Raw genomic sequence first — 20,872 nt, 5'->3', positions numbered from 1 at the left:
AATCTCTGAGAAATCTCCAGCAGGTGTTTCATGATTTGGTAACAACTTCAGGAGCTGAGCCTTCAGGACTCGGTATTAGGAGCAGAAATTACCACTGTGAAAGCTGAGACAGTTTTCTCCCAGCACAGGAGGAGAGGAGTGTCGGCAGAGCTGAGAAGCTGCACCAAATCTGCAGTGTAAGTCATCTTTCTCCTGTTTCTAAATTAAAAAAATCACTGGCTTTCCAGCTTGAATATTAAGCACAGAGCAGCAGAGCAACAGTGAGACAGCTGCGGTGATGAATTTTTATTCCTTTATTAATAGGAGGACTCTGAAGGGAAAATAGTGAATAAGGGAGGCAGGGGAGATGGAGAAAAAAACTAGCAGATGTTTCTGGTGCTGGGAAAACTGCTCGTATTGAAGTCAACGGTGTACATTTAATTTCAGAGAAGAAAAATGATACCTACTAGTGTGACACCTGCACACGCTTCACCACAGCAACCTTCTCTCCCTTGCACTGAGCTCGTCCATACTGAGGGAGAGCCAGGGATGGCGCCCGGGGCAGAGGACCCCACAAATAGCACTGGCAGTGCTGATGCTGGGCAGCCTCCATAGGGTCCAGTGCCAAACACCCCAATGCAGTAACTTCTGCTGGGGTGAGAGGCTTGATGCCTCACTAGAGGCTTCTCTGCTCCCCCTTCCATATACGTAAGGATTTTTGGTCCTTTTCCCTCAATCTCCAGAGGGTCTGTCTCTAAAATGCCCACCAGAAGCTGGTTACTCTGCTGCACTCGAGCAGCCAACAGCAATCAAAAACACCCTCAGCTCTTTGGATTGCACTGAGGTTTTTTCTTTAACTATCTGTCACAGAAAAGGATCCCCTTTAATAAAATTAAAGACAGATTCACAATTCTGTTACTTAGAGTAACTCCCACCCATGGCTAGCTTGGCTTTAGCCCACTGCAAGCTCCTGAGGATAAGAAATATGTTTTATCTACCTGAATGTATTTCTGGTCTTCAATAGACTAAATCCTCTGCAGTGACAGAAAAATATGGTGAAATCATTGAAGCTAAGCATCATCATCATGTTCCTAGGAATTACTGATTGAGATCTACAGTTTAGAAACTCCCTCTATGAATCTTGCTTGTTGAAAATCTCCTAAAACCAGTTTCTGACCCTCTCTGCTGTCACACAGAGTGATCGGAGACATCTGAAGAGGCCAGCAAGTTAGAGATGTTAGGACATACTAACATAATATGCTGGCTTGGCAATTATATGGATTAAGAAGTTCCTGCCCCTCTCTCTTGTTGTTTCTCCTCAGCCACGTTACAGTTCACTGTCTCCTCAGCTGTGCCAGCAGAGTTCTTAGCCCTGATGCAAATCAGGCTGAATAATCTGAGCAGAAGAATAATATTTTTATTTTTATTTCTGTTATTTTTGCACAGTCAACTGTGTACTAGAAGATTAAAGTGACTTTTTCCTGTGGGATAATAGCTTGCCTACCTCCTGTTAGCTTGCTACAACACCTAACTAAAAAATAATCCACTGACTTATTTGAAACTGTTTTTGTGTCTAGAGAGTAGGAAGGACAAGTAGGTCATCAGAAAATGCTCAGTCACTGAGAGACTTCTCTGGGTAAGGGCTGCAGAGCTGGATTTCCTTCTTGGAGGGCTGATCCCAACATCTGGTTTCACCCACACCTGTTACGAATTGAATAGTAGCCCCTTAAAATGATAGAACAAATGGAAAGCTTCCAGCTCAAATTCACTGGTACCCTGATGGTGATGGTTTTCATTGCACAAACTAAGTGTCAGAAAATGATGGATTTCACTGCAGATCCAGGCAGCTTTCCTGAAGTTTTGCAGCAGATAAGCACTTCTAATCAGGTGAGGTCTCGTGGCAGATGCTCTAGCAGCTGCTGCACCATGGCCAGGGCCAGCTGCCCCTCTCCTGGCACTTCAGAAGCGAGCCAGGGGCCAGACTGTCATCCTGTAGGGCAGACAAAGCTGCTGTTCTGCAGACAGTCTCCTACAGCAAGTGCAAGGGACAGCAGAGGGAAGATGATGCTCTTGTTGGGCGTTTTGGGGGTTTCATGCTGTTGCTCTGACACCGGGGCTGTGTTGGCATGGGGACCACAGGGCTGGAAAAATCCCTTGCTGCTGAATGAAGCAAGGCAGACTTGGCAGTACTGAGCTACCCTGGACCTCACAGCCTGCCCTGGCACAATCCCTGACTAGTGAGCAGCAGGAGTTCACAGGGAGCTCCCGCATCCCATGCCTGTTAGCTGCTTCTGGCCTTGGCTCTCTAGGGCTGAGCTGTGTGTCCAGCTGAGATACGAGGGGTTTGGTCTCACAAGGATGGGCCAGCTCAGACTTCAGTGTCTAAGGCTGGGTTTCAAGAGTGCATAACTCATACGCACAAAGGGCTTGAGATGCCGTAAAGAAAACCAGATTCTCTGGGGTATGAATGGGGGAGTGGGGGTGGGCCTCTATATATACACTAAAACAAGGTCACCTACAGTTTAGGGAAAGGTAAAGCCACATCAGAGCTGAAGGACAGAGAACTGTTGGTCAGAAAAGGATCAGCCAGACCCAGAGGAGGAGTACTCCACTCCCCCTTGAGAAGGCCCACGTCAAGACAGTACACTGAGGGTAAGTCTGCTTTGCAGAAGTGTTCACAAAAGCATCAGAGCAGGCACCCTCTGCCTTTCTAACAATGCTCGGGACACAAGAAGTTGCTATAGCAAAACATATTCCTTGTACCTGCACTGTTAAAGTTCGTGGGCTGCACAGACTGGGGAATCACTGGGGAATCTGGAAACTGTTCGACCATCTCTTAAATCTTCTAATGTGCCCTAGTGAGGGAAGTTCTGAAGTCTGAGGCCACCGACAGCCGAAGGAAGAGGTGTGCCGTTTTCTGAAGGTGACAATAAAAATTCAAATTTACAGGCGTTGAATTTTGTCACAGTTAAAACCAAGAAGCCTTGTAAAATGAAAATGAGTCACGTAGCTGTGTGCTGTGCAACACTTGCTGAAATAAGGACTCCAGTTATTTGTGTGGGGGAAGGGGAGGCACAGTTACTCTTTTCTCCTGCTGTGTTTGCTTAAAAAGTCCAGGGCACGTGATGAGTTGGTCCCTTCCTATTTAATGACTCTCAATTTCCCTCTCCTCTAACACTGTAGCCAGCCTCCTTGCAGGGAAGGTCTGTTTCTAGCTCAGGTGTTTGTCAATTTGCTCTTCCAGGGCTTGCAGTGAAGGGCCCCTGACTGCTGGGGGAATACAGAGCTGTACAGATGTTTTTGCAACACTGAAAGGGACAACAGGGCCCTGGCATCCAGTTCCTGGCTCAACAGTTTCAACAAGGTCTGTCACTGTCTTCTGGCCACAGAGATAGCTTTGGAATGGGAGAATCTGGAAACCAACCGAGCCTTTTTGTGTGCAGCATGAGAACACATGGAGCACTGACAGAGGGAAGCAGAGGGGGCTGAATAACCCTGATAAGGGAGGGAAAGAGGGGGAGATTGGGAAACAGTGTACGTACAAGGACATCACAGAAGGATACAAGGAGCTGGGAGATGTTCAAAAGCTCAGTCTGAGAAGTTAGGAAGCAGGTATCTCCCCATTCCACCCCAGAGGGACCCAAAGACAAGCCAGTGCAAGAAACCTGCTCTCTCAAATTGCCAAATGGAAAAACGTTTGGTGCTTTGCAATCAGTCCCCATACTACACCAGAAAGACACCCTGATCGTACTCCTGTGAATCATCTGCAGTCCTGCAGCTGTCTGCGACCCTGTGGTGCCCACCTGTGCAGGTCCCCCCAGCCTGTACAAGGAACGAGCAGTGCCCACGTGCAAAGCTATGCCAGGACACAGAGGTGATCCCCGAGCCCCTTGCTGAGGGTTGGGCACAGAGGTGCTGGGCTCCCAGAGCTGCACCGTGTCCGCGCAAGGCTGAAGCACCACAGAGAGCAGAGAAGCTGCAGAGGATGCAGGAGGAAGAGGTGCAAGGAGGCAAGGCAAACCACGACTTAAGGTAATGCATCTTGAAGGCGCTCTCTGCAAGCCTTCATCAATAATAAAGCTACTGAGGGCGAGGGGGATTGGAGGGGGATTTGTAGTTGCAACACTGAGGTTAGGCTAACCTAGCACCCTGCATCTGCACACCCAAGGCATGTGGAGCCTGAGGTCTGACGGATGGCACCAGCTCACGCACAAACACCTGCTGTTCGTCATTCCTCTTTTCAGGAGGGCACTTTTCTGCCTCTGTCAAACTGGAGAAATTCTCCTCAGCAGCAACGATAATCAGGAATTAACACTGCAACAGATCCGTGTCCCCGGATCTCATTGTGCTAAACACGACTGCCTCTTCAGCACGCTGGCTGCTCAGCAGACTTGGCACAAACACTTGGCACTGGTGGGGTTTCACAGTAGGGCAGCTTGTTACTGCTCATCAAATACCAGCAGCTTCCACCGCGCGCTGCAGAAACTCAGCGAAATGTGTCTCATCTCATCCAGTTCTCACATGCGACTGTATCAGCATTTTTCTGAGATGCAGTTAGCTGGGTGCTAGTACAAAACTGTCACTCCACCTTTGAACAGATGATAGTAACATTTCACCTACCCCCAATGAAAGAGACACTCGCTGAAGATTAAATCTTAAAACCCTGTCACCCTCCACCACTTTTCAAGTGCACCAAGTACTAAAGCCTGCATCTCTGGCAGCAAAGAGCATGGCAATTAGTGCAGAAAATTCTCACTGAAATGCTTCTTGCAAATGAAATGCCTGAGACCTCCCCCCAGACTGAAAACACAGCAGCAACAGCCAAGAAGGACCATGGGCTTTCTAACAACACTTTCTCCACGCAGCCCTCTCGCTACAGACATGGGGCTGGAAGCAGAGAGCTGGGGCCCAGCCCTGGCACCCTCTGCAGCACTCAGAGCTCCCAGCAGAGAACAAGCCTCGTGTGAGCTACCAGAGGACTGAGATCCTGATATTTTGCTGCAGGAAATATATCACCTGCCAGTTCCTACGCATGCTACAAGTGCAAGCCCCTATGGCACCAACTGGAGGACGCACAGCCTCGATTCTCCATCAGTCAGGTAATGAACAGCAACGACAGACGTAGCCCACTGCTCCCGCTGCCCCAGCTCTGACATCCCAGCACAGGCACAGCTCACTGTGCTTCCCCTCACAGCACCCATGGGGAGCCAGAGGGCATCTAGTTCCTGTTTCCTCTTTTTTTATTCCTCAATGAATGCTTATTCTTTTTTTTTTTTTTTTTTTTATTTCCTTCGTTCAAAATCAGCCTGAACACATTCTAGGCTTTCATGCTTAACGCTGAATGATCATTGGGTGTTTCTCCCTGTTACCTTCACATGAGCTACATCATCTTGGCGGGCTATTTCTTCTCCCATTATGATTTCTAAATCTCAGTACCATTGTCAGCTGCTGAATACACTCCTTAAGCTTAATGGCTTCTGAGTGAGACAGAAGAGAAGCCTCCAAATATATTTAGAATCCACCTGGAAAACCAAGTAGGTATCTTGCAGACCAGTCTGAGCCTCTGTAAGTTCACTTTTGCCTTCACACTAAAATTACACAAAGAAATCACAAGATCATGGAGTCATTTAGGTTGGAAAATACCTCACCTGGTCCAACCTTTAAGCTAGCAAATAAAAGGAATTGGCTGTAGTGACTAGGTTTATGAAGCAAATTCTAGGAGCTGGAAGCAGGCTACTTGCTGTGCTGAAGCAGAGCACCCTTGCAGTAGGCTATTTCTGATTTATAACATCTAACTTTGACACTGCAACAAATTTTAGCTCCTCAAATTTGTGGCTAGTATCTAAAAAAAGTCTGGCAGCAAACAGCAGTGCAGAAAGGTCTGCCCACACTGTGTGTGCCTTGTAAATGAAACAACTGGGATCTCCCCAAACTAGAAAATACATCAGCAACATGTACCAAGGTTTGGGGTCCCACCAATGCCACTGCCACGTGGCACATAAAACCCCTGCTGTCAGATACAGAACCTGCGGTTCAGCCTTGGGGTGCTGATGGAGCTGAGAAAATACTCAGCAAAGCAAGGCTGGCTCCCAAACAGCACTGAGCAACTTTTAAGAAGGTGGAAAACAATGCGAAGGCTAACAGGTGCTGTAGGGAGCTGCGGCAGACAAAAAGAGAGAAGGCTACACTACGCACAGATGTAGTCTCAGTAGTGAAGTGCTCATCAAGGAGAAGGGCTCCCTTCTTCTCATCTGCTGCTCCCTACTTTTATTCCTGCTCCTGTTACCCAGCTCATCCTTTCACAGCAAGCCGTATCTAGCCCTCAGGCTACCTGCCAGCAGGCCATTCTCATTCACAGGGAGCTAAAGAGAAGGCACAAAGGCGGCCAGTCAGAGGCATATTAACCAGGCCTCGCAGACAGCAAGTTCCTTTCTGCCCTCCCTGAGTCCATTCAGGGCACAGATTCTTGCTATGCAGAGAAAGACCTTGGATATTTCAAAGCAGAAAAGGCATCTGTGCTTGCCTTTGTCTGGGGATTTAAGCACCAGTTACGTGTTTGTCCCAGAAGGTTTAGTCAACAAGAGATTTAGTGAACAAAGAAACACAGGCCAACCTGGACCAGAATGGGCTGGAAGGAAGGCAGCTCAGGTTTCCAAGGCGGTTATGTCGGAAGCCATCATTAGATGCTGCAAAGTGCTCTCTGAGTTTTGTGCTCAAGCTGAACTCGATGCAATCAATACCAGTTGTTCCATCAGTTTCAGTGAGATACTCGTCAGGCCCTTTGACAGTAAACTGTAAATTGGTACCAGTTCTCCCTTCCTGAATAGAGCTGATGCTCTTTTTCCCTTCTAACAACACAGGTTCCCACTTTCTGATGGATGCTGGGCTGATAGTGGTGTTCTGACAGCAACTGGGCTGCAGGAAAGCTTAACAAAAGATAAAATAGGCAAAGCTTGCTTTCCACAATGATTACTCACAAGTGAGTTGCTCGGACTGCGGACTTCCAGCTGTCAGGAAGCTACAGCGCGTGCGATTCCCTCTGCCAGGCAACATCACTTACAGAAGCACTTGTACTTGGTACTGAAGGCACTGAAGATGAGTAGGGTGTTATTATCAAGCTATCCCACCCGAAATGGTTGGTTTTGAGCATCCTTTCAGGACACTGGCTATAGCCACATTGTCTTGGTTATACACCACACCATGGAGCAGTCTGGGTACTTGCTTCCCAAGGCAGGCTGTCAGGAAGGTGCAGAATGCCTCAGTACCCTACTCTCTGATTTCCCTGCCAAAAGAAGTGCCTGGTACCAGAGTCTGGGTTCAAACAATGCATGCAATACAGCTTCTTGGGGTTGGAAGGCTGGAGTGGAATAGTTTGGATGCTCCAAGTCACTCAGGTCACAGAGAATTAAATGCAATGCTCTTTGCTTGAGCTGAAGAAGCACAGGAACAAATGCTCAGCCATGCTCCAGCTTCCCTACAGCACAGAGAGTTGGAAATTCAGTCAGATCTCCACTTTTGGACAAGAAATCTTTAAGTGGTGCACTACAGCCGTTGATCTAATAGTGCTTGACACTGGCAAGAGGTTCTGTGGGGCTGACGAGAAAAGAAGGACACAAAGCATAAAAGGAAACAGGCTGTATCAGCTCTATGAAATCCAACCATTCCTGGATTCCCAGAACAGCTCTTTTGGACCTAGCTGTCATAAGGTGTGGTTTACAGATCATCCCAAAACCATTAAATGACACTAGGATTCAGGAAAATGCTTTAAACAGACACCTTCCCTGTAAAATCTATCAGCTTCCATTTAGGACATGGAGCTCCTTCCTCAGAGCATTCTCAGAACATTGTCTGTGCCTGCCTTTCCTGGCAGTCTCCAGAATTTAGGCACCAGCCCATTACAAGTGCCTTAATTCCTGCGACTTGATAATCCCAGCCACCGTGCACATTTGCAATGTTCATACAGCACCGAAAAACATGTGTTACACTGACAGATCAGCTACATATCCAGCTGGTATCTGAGTACTTTTGAGCCAGGAGGACTGAGCAGCCTGCAAGAAGACGCTCACTTCTATTTCCATCCATTCTGCACAGCTACAGAGGCCTTGAATTCCATCAGGAGCTACTTCCTCTCACCTGGTTCTGAGTTTCACACTTCACGACGAGAGTTTGGCTGGTGCTCACTGAGCTGGACAGAAGGGTGTGTGAAACGGCTCAGCCTTCAAGCCAGAGCATTCAGTAAGTACAGAGCAGCTAATAGGGATTTAACCATATAATTCAAGGCTATTTGGCTTCCCAAAGCAGTGTTGCCACTCTGTAGTTTAGAAGCCGCTAACTGATGCGTTAATCTCTTAGTATGAGCAGGCCTTAAAACCTTTTGCACAGACCAGCTCTGTGCTGGTCCCAGGCTCTTTTCTTCCTCAGGGCACGTGTCTGCCGATGCACCTCGCACCGGGAAGAAGAGCAGCCTCAGCAGAGTGCCAAATGCCGCAGCCAGTGAAGAAGCTGGTCACCAACAGTCCTGATGCAACTCATATGGGAGCTGGCAGGACCCAGCTGCTGTGCCAGCTGCTGAACAAACCCTCTTCACTTCCTGCCCCTCTGCCGCCGCCTCCCACACGCCGCGCTCACAAGGGCTGCATTGCTGCATCACACACTTCATTCTCTGCTTTGAAAGTCCAGGCTAATTGAGTGACAAAGTCATTCTGCCTTGCATCTCAGCAGAGGATTTTACTCTAAAGATCCTTTCATCTCCTGACCTTCTCCTCTCTGCCCTCCTCGAGGCCCGGCTATGCCAAGGCCCAGAGGGGAACACAGAGGGGCAGCTGATCGTTTCCCAAGGCACCTACTTGTGGTGCTCTCCCAGCCTCAGCCCCACCACTGCTATTGGTGCTGAGGGAATTCCTGGTTGGGAACCCAGGGAGGGAACTGCCAGCGTAGCCAGGCTCTCTGGGCAGTGTCCAGCCCCTCCACAAACACTATGCCATGCAAGAGCCTGCACCAGTGTGCTTACAGCACTCCTCTTCAGAGGACAAACTCCTCTCGTTCCACAAGCAAGATCTATGTTACAACTGCTTTGACTTACGCTGTTCCCAAAGGCTTGAAAATTAGGATTAGGGCTCTCTTGCACAAACACTGAAAAAGCATGACCCAGCAAGGTCCCTGCCCTTGCCTGCTTCCAGCTCGAACACAGTGTAAGACAAGGGTGGAACAAGAAGTGGAGATGGGAAGGATAAGGCTTCCAGGAATCAGATAACGTTACTCAGGCTGGACATGGTGATGAGTGCTACATGAATCACCTATCCGACTCCTTCGTTCTGGTGAAGCAACTTCTTAGAGGCAAAAAGAGTAGTAGAACTTAAAGAAGAATGTACAAAAAAAAAACCAACTAGTATGGACTGCAGGTATATTAGCCCCCAAATTTTGTATTAATGCCGGTTTTGCCAGAACAGCAGACCAGTCTCTCTTACACTGCTTTGCTTTCACAAACTTTAAGTTTTTTCCTTCCTACCACACCTGCACAACCCACACTGCTGGTCCTGCAGTCTCTTCTGCCAAACATGGCTGGACTTGATGATCTTGAAGGTCTTTTCCAGCCTAAATGACCCTATGATTCTGTGACTCTATACGCTCACAGGGAAGACAGACAAAAAGCAGGAGAACTGTACAGCCATCATAATTCCCCCTGATGAATGCCCAAGTATTGCCTCCTTAGAAGACATGTGTTTCCCCTACTGTTTGGCCCAAATATCCTCTCCCTCCTCTCACAATCCCCTATTCTCATCCATTCAGGGGAATACAGTCCATTACTACAGTTGCCCACAAAAAAGCACAAACAAGTAACATGTGAGACACTTTGTAGTTAGGCTGCTACTGATTAAATACATGGTGTTTTCCCTCTGTAACACAGAGATAATTTCAGAAAGTGATTTTTTTTGCTAGAACCGCTGAAGTGCATGGTTACATTCACACTTCCAAGTGTGTGATTCCTCTCTGTCTCCCCAAAATCTCTTTATTTTAAAACTGATGCTTTCTTTCACCACCTCTACCCTAACCAGTGCAATCCACGCCACAAACAATCCTCCAAGATATTCCCGTCTGTTCTGCTACATTTCCAGAGCAGAGGGGGAACCTCTGCTTGGGCAGTGTATAACACACGGCAGCAGAAAATGGCCAGCATGCCACGTACCTTTGAACAGTGCAGCACTTAAAGCTTTTCCACACGAGATGAAGAAGGGCTGGTGCCATGCTTCTTCCTGTTCTCAACACTGAAGTGAAGTAATATTATACTACTACAGTCTGCACCATGGTCCCAAAATGGAAAGCTAGACAAACTACTAGACATGATTATGAAGTACTGTAAACACTGTGTTAATTCCACACAGTAAGTGGCTTCATTTCTAATGAAGACATTCTAGATTTTACCCCTTTATGGATCTCCATGAAGAAGAGCATGAGCTGAACGCAAGTATAAATTGCAATGTAACATTATACTTGCTTTATATTAATTGCATAGATGTGTATGCACACACACATCCACATTTAGTATCTTGCAATGCTAAATATTAGAGAAAGAACCAACCAATGCACGGAAATTATTTTTCTCTTGCAATGCAGCTAATTATCATCAGGTGAAATGCAAAGATTCTTTTCATTAGCTTATACCCTTCTGGAATGGTGATTTTAGTCGAAAAAGCAATGACAGGCTCTGTTTTGAGGGTAAAAGGGCTACTTTGCTCCTCCGACTTTATTCTGTGTAAGCATCCAAAAGGAAACCATCTGGTCTGAAAGATGGCTATGCTATCAATTATCTGTGAGGGTGCATTTTCAAGTGGAATGATATCCTTTCAAGGTTTGGCTAGTTTGTTGACGACTTTACCAGTGGAGAATTTTCTTTTAGGTTTCGTTAGTGTGTAAAATTTCAAGACTGAATATTTGTGAAATAACAAAATTTAAAAGGTCAAACAGGAAAGGGAAAGGCAAGCTGGCTAGAAACTGTACTATCAGTGGCATACATTGTTCTGCCAGACATCACCAACTGGGAGGTATTTAAATCTCTAGATAAGTAAAGAGAAAACACCAATAGGGAAAGAGATGTCACAGATAAATATGTGGTGTGCAGAAGTCACCAGGACATATGGGTGAAGTAACAGGGAAAAAGTAGAAATAAAGATTCTGCTCCTACTTGTATAACAGCAAACTACTCAGACACAATGCACACGAGTAGCAGTGCAGCCTATGGGTGCAGCAGCACAGAGCTAGTCCCTCTCTTCAAAACATGACCAGCCTTTGCTCTGAAATCTGGAGTAACTGCTGACTGATACAGGTAAAAGAGTATTGCATCCATAGTATTGACAGCTTATGTCTCAACATCTCTGCTGTTCTCTTCCCAAGGACTGGGGAGGCAAAGTATGGTGGATGAGTACAGCTGGCTTAGCAGGGCTAGGTAACACTTTCAGAAAAAAAAAGGCAAGTTTGAGATCAGGAGTCAACTTTGCATGATCCCCAGGGTGCCATGTGTGCCTGCTGGGAATTCTCCATTGCTGTTAATATACCACAGACAACACAGCAGCGAATACCTGCCTCTACTAGTAGAATAAATACGGCCTCCTGGCATGAAGGTAAAAGGATCTCTGGAAGGTGTTCAGCTGAGAGGAAACAGCCAGTTCTTAAGATGTGTTTCTGACCTCTCCCAATTTCTGCCAGTGTTAAGTCCATTTCAAAATACATTTCTCCGTTTGGGCTTGGACCTCCCATTTAATGTGATTGATTTTACATCTTTACAAAACACTGTCATGAGGCTAGTTTCCTGAACTGATAATTGCTGCATTCCTTCAGTTCCTTCAGTTAGAACAAACTTTTTTCAATTTACAGTAATTCTGATCTCTTTTGGGGTTGTTTGTCATCATGCAACACAGTACTCAACACGTATCTGTAGCCAAACACTTCCACCTGAAGTGAGTAACCTGATTTTTAGCTAATATTTGTATTCTTACACCACACACACCTAAGGAATTCCATTAAAACTGACTGATGTTATTGCCATCTTTTTCACCACCAACTGTACAAGCCAGCTGTAGCTCAGTTCCTCCAGAGAAGGGTGAAAGGAAGAGTAAATGTCAGTTGCAAGCATTTAAAGGAGCCAGGAAACTGTTAACTACCTCTATTGACTGATTCATGTCTATACTTGCAGCTATTAGTTACAGCTGCTCCTGATTCTTGTGTCCTGGAAAAACTGTATTGCTGCCATCTCCTCTAAAAAGTCCTGAACAAGACATCTGCAGCTTGATAAATCCCATCAAACCTTCTGTGATCTACCAAGCATTTTACCTGAGACCTTGCTGCAGAAATACACGTAGCTTCATGCCAGCGTTAACCATTCACTCCACCCAGATCTTGCAAGTACGAAGGAAAGGTTCTGCCTGAAGATCTCTTCCTTTGAGCACAGCTGGCTATGTAACTCAGAATTGTCCCCAGCATACGGAACTATGCCTGGCTTTAGGGCTTTGAAACAAAAACACTGCAGCCACATAACCTAAGATGCTGACCTCATGTGATTGTACTGTTCAAGCTCTAAAATGTTCAAAGAATTGCAAAGGCTTATCTTTGTGCTCGCAAGCTTTATGCTGGATTTGTTACTTTTGATTCATGACACTGTCTTTGTGAGAATCAGATATAATGTCTCCTTTTGCAGCCAGAATAACTCAGGGAAAAACATATCAGCAGTTCAGTTGTGTGTTCATGGCTGATTTGGATCAAATGTGTACTCTTAGGTGCAGAGTGAGCAAAACAGCAAAAATCACCATATTCCCACCCTAGCAATGTCCTGGAGATCCCAAGGACTGAGGTGTGCTTATTGCCCATGCTCATCCAGAGCCTCTCCCATGAGCTTTTCTGCCCTTCTACCACGGGCTTTGTACCACTAGCTACTAATCACCATGAAACATGGGCTCCCAGCAAGACTGGGCTGATCATCTTGAACGTGTCCCGTCCCCCACCTCTAGCACCCCATTCAACCCATACCCCAGATCCAGTCCGTCCAGCAGCCAGCACTGACCTTCCCAGCGTGATGGGACGCAGCACCCACACAGCAGGCAGGAAACAGACTCCTGGTCTGACACCAACTTTGCAGATCACCTTGGGGAAGCCACGTCGTCCCTCCTTGCCTGAGTTTTCCCAGCTGTGGACGCAGATAAAAATGTTCTTTGAAGTCTATCCAGATCCTTTGATAAAGGACAAAGATTTTAAAACATGATTCTTGACTGCACACTCTTCAGAACACGAATTGCGTCTTTGGCATGGGAAATCCTCTAGCACACCACAAGTGCTAACACTGCCCCAAAGAGAAAACAACAAAACTTCGCATCAGCTTATCATTACAGGCACTGGAAAAATACACTTCGGTTACTGATACACTCTTAGATTTTGGCAAGTCTGTGTGTTATTTCTGAACACAGTCGCAAATTGCTCTGAGTTCAAAGAATTATTCAGCACTGCTCAGGGTTATCTAGGAGGCAAGCCAACCTCCGGCCGTATCACCCCCTGTCCTTGGGAATATTTCTCTGGTTTGATCTGAAGCTGAGTGGATTGTGAAGACACACAGCTGGGTTTCTGGACATCATCTAGTACTCCACAAGCTCTGACCAATGTATTTTACTTGCCAGGGAGAGTTTTAATTTTCTTACTTAGAAGAATGAATTCATGTCACGAGTATTTACATTGGCTCTGGGCAATCATTTTTTTTGTTCTCCTCCGTTCCCTTTAAGATCATATAATATTTGTTCTAAAGCACTGATGGTCGACGGAGCATGCATAGCCCCAGCTCGGAGCAGGGAGGGTCCTTCTTATGTCACTGCTGTCAACTTAGGACAAAAACTGCGATGAATAGGAAAAAATAAATAAATCTTTTGTTTTCAAAGCTAAATAGCCAAAAATGCAGCTAGAAAAGTTCCATAAAGGTTTAGCTTTCAGCAACTTATAGCGGAAACAAAGCTGATTCCTCCTCTTGCTGTGCCCCCTGACCTCAGAGTTTTATATGTCACTGCCTAGAAGGCCTCTAGTCACGGCAGCCTCTGTGCACGGCTTTCCCAGGACTTTCAGGGTTTTCCTCGGGGGATGCTTGAGTTGGGGAAAAAAGGGCTTTAGCACCAGCCTTCGATTTAAAATAGCAGGGGGAGTTTACTAATTAATATTCATGAGGAGGGAACAGTCTGCTTTTTGTTACCGCTGCCGTTTCCCATGCAAGGTGGGTTGAGAGGGAGGAATACATTACGAAACATATCCTACTGTCACAAGTGCCACCACCTTTAGAGATACAGAAAATCAGGAGCCTGAGCGGAGCTCAAATGGTAAATATTTAACAGGGAGAGGACTTGCCTCCTCTTTCTGCCTGTATATATTAAACTCATTATTTCATTTTAACAAGGGAACTGTGTTTTCCTGAGCTCTCTATCCCCACCCCCGCCCCCCGTTTAAATTCTGGGCCTAAGTGGGTAGTTCCCAACGTGCTATAAATCCCCTCCACCACTAACACAATTGCATGCATTGCCCTGTTTGCTTGGTTTTCAAAGTCACTGCTAACTCTCCTCTAGCTGGAAATGTTACTGCTATTCACTGGGGCACAATGAAGAGCAGACTGCTTCCCTCGCACTTGTACCAAGAAAATTCAGGGATAAATCAGTCATTTTCATACCAGTGTAAAGCTGCCATACCAATCAAGTGTCAATGAGGCAAAGCTTTTCCAGTGCAGCTCCAGATCTGGGGTTCCTGTGGTCTGTGGGCTCAAAATATTCTGCCTCTCACTTCCAAAAGCACAGAGCGTAGTCCCCCCCCTCTTCTTCCTCATTCCTTTTGGTATCCCAACAGGCATCCAAGCTCAAAGGTCCCAGAAACAGGAGCCATTTCTGGAAATTACACTTAAGGGTCCAAAACCTCTCCTGTGAGGATGAGCAAAGGACTCCTTAAATTCTGTGCAATCACTGGGAAAATACACCAGCTCATTTGGCAAAATCACCTGTTATTTAGTAACGCCTTAGAGATGAGAGAGAGGGCTGCTAAGAGCTGCATTACTCACCTCCATCTCTGACACCAGCAGTGCATTCAGGGAGGAACTGAGAGACCTCTCCAACATACAAGGAGCACCAAACTGATGTGAGCACTCATGACTCTCTAACAGCAATATAGGAGCAAAGTAGCTGAGGGGACACCCAGAAGAATTACCATTTGACATCTTCTGTGGTGAGTGGAACAAACTGTGCTGGCAGAACCATGCTCCTGTTGACACCTTTTCTCCTTACCTCCACAGAACACCGGAGTGTTGGTGGACCAAAAATGGAAAAGCAGGTGGTCTGTGAAGGAACACACCTGCCATGGAGGGCAACAAGGGCTATGCTCTGCTGGCAGTGTCTGGGGCCAGTCTGGGGCTGCATGCACTGTGATCCCAGCCCAGCCTCACTGTGCTGACAGATGTCCTTAAACTAAGCGCTGTTAAATGGATTGGTACAGCCAGCTTCACCTGGGGTAGGGTGGAAGAAGGGAGGGATGGCGCAAGGAAAGACAGAAGAGAGAAACGGCTGGTCTCACCCGCAGCAGCTGTCCCTGCCCCAAAGGATACCATTGCAGTATCCCTCTATTCCTACAAGATCAAGCTAGGAGCGTTTGCCAGTGGAAACATCCTGGGTCTGCACTTTTACAGAGGCAAAACCATGAGGTAGCTGTACCAACTGAAGTAGTTTCACTTGCATAGTGCCTGCTCCCTGCAAACAGAAACATGTTACTTCGGCACAGGACATCTACTACTGGGAGAAGATTCACTTCCACTGCTAGGGTAACAAAACTGCTGTAGTAGTGCACATAAAGCAGATGACGGGGTGACTCCCTGCCACTCCAGCAGTGTGTCAGGGTGGAGGCACTGCCTCTTGCAGAAAGGTTCGTGGTTAGGTGCTTACACGGCAGCTCTGCAGATGCTGCTCAGTTTGGCTGTCTCCTAAAAATTGCTCATAGCTGTGTATCATAGTTAGACCACAAAGCTGGGACTGCTGAAACCAGAGAGGCGAGGTTAAGGTTTGGCTTCAGGATGGCCTGAAGCATGAGCAGACATTGCACGGAGATATGAGTAGGTGGTCTTGCTGCCTTAGCCAAGGCTAAGGGAAAGCTGAGGCTTTCTGAATATGGCCGAACAGAGGAGGGTTATGTGCCCCTCGTGCCACCTCCCTCACCAAGGCTGTGGCATGCTCCCAGCCCACACAGAGCAGGCTTCACTGGAGCTCTGGCTTTGAAGAAGTATGCCTGACTCCGAGCCGATTGTGAATGCAGAGCATGACCCATTTTAAACAGGTAGGCCAAGAAAACCTCCATCTCTCTGCCTTTAGGGACCTGTTTCAGAATACAGTAGACTTACCTTGAAAATATTTTCCATACTGTTTGATGTTGTGGAACCGTCAGTGGGAATACTGAGAGCATTAGAAGCCTGGGTGGCTTATTGATTTGTTCTAGTTTTATTAAATTGACTAAAGTTCATTCAGCAGTCTCCCTTCCCTGCACTCAAATACCCACTCTGAATGCTGTCTTGAGAGGGGCAAAAAGGAAAGAAAAAAAAAAGGAACTTGAAAGTTGAAAAATTATCTGAAGAAACCTGTGATGTGAAAATGGACTTCATAAAAAGTTTGTACCATTTGTATCACTAACGTAGTCTTTTGGGTTCAGTATTTCTTGCTACTTAAATTCTAGAAAAAAATGTTTGCATGTGCCTGATGTTCCTAATGAACGCGCGTGTGTGTGTACAGAGGAATAAAGATTCAAAGAGAAAAGGCCTCCCAAATACATTAATTTTTCTTTTGTCAACCAAAGAAATGAATGAAAACTTAAGACTACTACCCTTTTTGTGAGCAAGAAAGATGAGAATTACATTCCTGGTAACCTATACCCATGAAGTAATGACAGACAAATTAAATGGGTGAGGTCACACAAGACCAGTCCAGACCTTTCCCCTTCCCCCAACAGTAAGATTAGACACCCTGGGAGATTTCCAAGGAACTTTACAAATTAAAGTAGAAGTTGTAAAAATCACCAGTGTTCAGCATCCCAGAGAAGGAAGCCAGGACAAGAGAAAGGCAGGGTGCAAACTGCTCAGGGCTGGCTGAAGAAGTGCAGAGGAAGACGAGGGGCTGCGCTGGCACTGTCAGGTCCTGGGTTATCTCCCAGTGCAGGTGGGAATTGCTGCCAAACGGGCTTGGGTCAGGCTGCAGAAAACAGAAGACTGGGGCATAACACGTAAGTGTCTCCTTGGATCTAATTCCAGATTTATCCACACTGATGTGATGCAGAGATAAAACTTCACTGAAGTCAGAAGAACTACATCTGTGCAGACAGGTGTGAGACCTGAATCTGATCCTCGCTTTGCTTCTTCTATTGCTGAAACATGAGTTCATTTCCATGTTACTAATCCTGATACTTCACTTTTGTTATGGTATCATTTAGCAATCAGGAGAGATTTGGAGACTTCTCAAAAACAAACAAACAAACAAACCTTTCTCCGCCATCTCTGTTTCCTAAGAAAATCACCACAGATTTCATGTGCTGCAGCTTTTTTCTGAAAAATACTGATAAAACAGCTTACTACCCCACAGCAGATCATTTAAAGGCACAAGTAGGTTAAAATTTGTAATTCTTCCTGCTGTTTAATTCTGGATGTATTATAAGATGCATTTGTACTTGAATTAAATCTTTTTTAAAAATCATTAATTGAAGCTGTCTGGCTCTGTCATTCTGCCCTCCCATTCTCCACCCAATGAATCAGTAAATTGTAACAAGAGAATCTGGCCAAACAAGTTCCTAATTCAAACGCCATCTTATGGACAAAGAAGTCTTTGAAAATAGTATCCGTCATCTGGCTCCTTGCGATGGAGCGGAAAGTTGTGTTTTTACTTTTCATGGAATTCATCTCTGCCTTCAGCACTGTCAAATGTCGAGTGCGGTACAGTAGAGAGGGGAGTTCAGTGAAAGGAGAGAGCAGGGGGAGGCCTCTGCTAAGGCAGCCCAGGGCAAGCAATTTCCTGCCAATTAACACACGGCTACTGATAATATTTCTCCCAAGAAAAAAGATCCAAATAGGGAGAAATTTTATACCAATTGATTCCAGGTTACTGATAGAGCTTCCTTTTCTAAGTCCTAGTCTTCTGCTCACTGAAATAAGCGGTATGGGGTCTTGGAGTGCATGAGGCAAGCTTTTTTGATCACCGAAATGCAGTAAGTGGCAGAAGAGTCCCACGTCCTGACAGGGTAAGACTGCAGCAGCAGCAGCATCTGACGCTGAGTGTGCAACTCGTCACGGCTACTTGTGTGCGGGCATCACTGAGCGGTACTTCTCCCTGCAAGCTGCATCTGCACTCACAGCCAGCGCTGCACAGTTCAGTCACTCCTCTGGGGGAAGTGGATTCAGAGTTACTCACTGTTCTGTCCACAGCAGTAACAGCAAAACAAACTGCTAGAAATCTATCAAACTAAAACTGATTTCAAATGTGTCTAATAAATTTGTTATAAAGCAACTTACCCCTTGCGTGTGTGGTATGTTGAGGTTTTTTGCTTCTACTTTTTGCCTGCTGGAGTACCTGGGAGAAACAAGAGCCTGAGGGAACTGGAATAAAAGACATTTGTTCTAAGTACAAATGCACGGGGCCTTGTGTGTGAGGAGACTGGAGCCTTTGCCTTTACTCTCCTGCATCTTGTAGCCTCTTTGAGGAGGCTGGTGGGAAGAGGTTAAAGGTTACCTAGAGCTGCCAGTAAGAGTGAAAAATGGTGGACAGTGCCCCTGTTCTTGACTGCAAGTTCCTTTATTTCCTTTTGTCATGGCAATACCTTCCCAGGGAAGGCCTGAATGTTGCAAATTAGTGTTCCAACTTATCTTTCTAATTACCTCTTCAGGTGTAACAGTGAGCCAGCTGCTTGCCTGAACAAAAGAAACTGCTCAGTAGTGCCTGTGCATCAGCATCCATCACAAACACACCAAGTTTATAAAGTATCTGGTTGTTATTAAAAAAAAAAAAAAAAAAGTCACAGGATTTCCCCCTTTTCTTGGGGAAGTAAAGATCTTGCCCTGACAACTTCAGGCCAGTACAAAAAGTCCTGGGAAGAGATCTCACCTTATAGTAACATCTCTGAAGACAGTACAATTAGGAGAACAGCTGATAAAATCAGATGTATGAGCTGAGCTTGAAGAAACAGGAAGTGTGCATTACTAAAAATGAGACAGACAGAACTAAATGCCTGAGTTCAGGGAGGGGAGGCTAACTTCTGCCAGAGGTGCCTGCAATAAGAGCTGCAGCTTTTATTTTCCACATTTCTCAGGGACAAAAGAAAACTCCCTCTGATGGGAAATGATGCAAAGGGAAACAACCTGATTTTGGTGACCACGCACAAAAGTTGTCTCAGGAAAAAGGTTCAGTCCTCGTGCTTGTTCAGAAAAGAAGCCCTAGAAACCTGAAACGAATTCCCAGGCACACCATCATCTGTCACACACTCCGGCTGCCTGTGAGTACCTGGCTTTTCTTGGGAAATGGGGTGCTGCTGTGGAAGACTCCTTCCATGCGTAAAATAGCTGTGGCATTCTGCATGAATTTTCACCAATAAAGAACTGAAGTGACTCAAAAGACAAGACCAAAGATAATAGCCATTGTTCAGGACTGTGTTTGTAATCATAGACAATACACCTTGAGGCAGGATACCAAACCCATCCTGACAGATGATGGTCCAGGAAGAGAGATTAGGTTAACTAAGCCAAGGCTGACCTAAGCAAACTGGTAAATCCAGCAAGCACTCGAACCAAGGCATCAGAATCTGATGCAAAGCCTACTGTAGTGGAAATATGAGCTCTTAGTAACACCAGAAATGCACACACACGCACAGATACATGTCTTTACATGGGATTTGTGGCCGGACAAAGGTCGTTGTGAAGCCACATGCAGGTATGGAACCTCAGTGAGCTGCAGGAAGGTGAGAGCTCAGCACAGCGGGTAAAGGGCTCTCTAGGTAAAATCAGAACAGTTGAGTATCTGGATCTAGCTAGAAATGCTGACTCATTAAAAATTAGCCCTCAAGCGTTTTTATGAATCTGGCTATGAAAATACACAGATATTCTTTTTCAGCACTGAATGGCAAATCCTGTCACTAAAGAAACTGGTTTCAGAAACATAAAACCTGAAACAGTACATTAAAAAAAAAAAAAAAAGGAAAAAAGATAGTAGTAATAATAATAAATAAACAATCAACTAACCAAAACAGCTTTTACATTTAGGTAATGGATACAGGGAAAAATCTATTTCTTTATTTTATTTGCATTCCAGTGGGTGTTTCTACATCAGGGTTGTGGTCCAGAGCAGTAGTAAAGGCTTGAAGCAAATACAAATTTCCTGAGTACCCATACTTAGTAGGAACTGGTTTGCTTTGCAGAGTGGTTTTGGTGTGCACCAGCTTGATTCCTCCTGGATGCTAAGCCAGAACTGCTGTGGATAACAGGCTAATGAGCTCCACTCTGTAACTGGTCTGAGTCAATGCCTGCTCCTTTGGGCAGCTTCAAAACGCATCTTTGGGGGAATAAGCCATTCATGTGAGCATCTAGTCCAAAGTTAAACTCCCAGACCGTCAGCAGTGCATGTGCAGGGGTCTCAGCACCAAGTAGCTTCAATCTACCAATCCACCCACGTCGCAAAAATTGCTTTAGACACTGTCTAACTGACTCAAAATATGCCAAGTGTTTATTATTCCCTAATGAAGAGCTGCAGAGCTGTGATTCCAGCTCAGAGCAAATGATTACAGCCAAACTATACTAAATAAATCAGTGTTTATGCCAAGTCACAGGGAACAGTGCAGCAGATTAGGCACTCATTAGAGATTAATTTCC

The 20,872-nt window shown here is 45.8% G+C and overlaps 1 protein-coding gene across 1 annotated transcript in view; it reads right to left on the bottom strand.

The window, feature by feature from the left end:
• The window catches only part of ALS2 (alsin Rho guanine nucleotide exchange factor ALS2), a 115,369-nt gene extending 102,213 nt beyond the window's left edge, over positions 1 to 13,156 (bottom strand). Inside the window, exon 1 of the mRNA XM_068686010.1 lies at positions 13,034 to 13,156. The gene's annotated coding sequence lies outside the window, so the exon portion shown is untranslated. The remainder of the gene's footprint in view (positions 1 to 13,033) is intronic.
• Positions 13,157 to 20,872: the final 7,716 nt, after the last annotated feature.

This window comes from Anas acuta, chromosome 6 (assembly GCF_963932015.1).
Source record: "Anas acuta chromosome 6, bAnaAcu1.1, whole genome shotgun sequence".
NCBI lineage: Eukaryota > Metazoa > Chordata > Aves > Anseriformes > Anatidae > Anas > Anas acuta.
The sequence above is the reverse complement of the archived record's forward strand: the minus strand, read 5'-3'. Positions and strand labels throughout refer to the sequence as shown.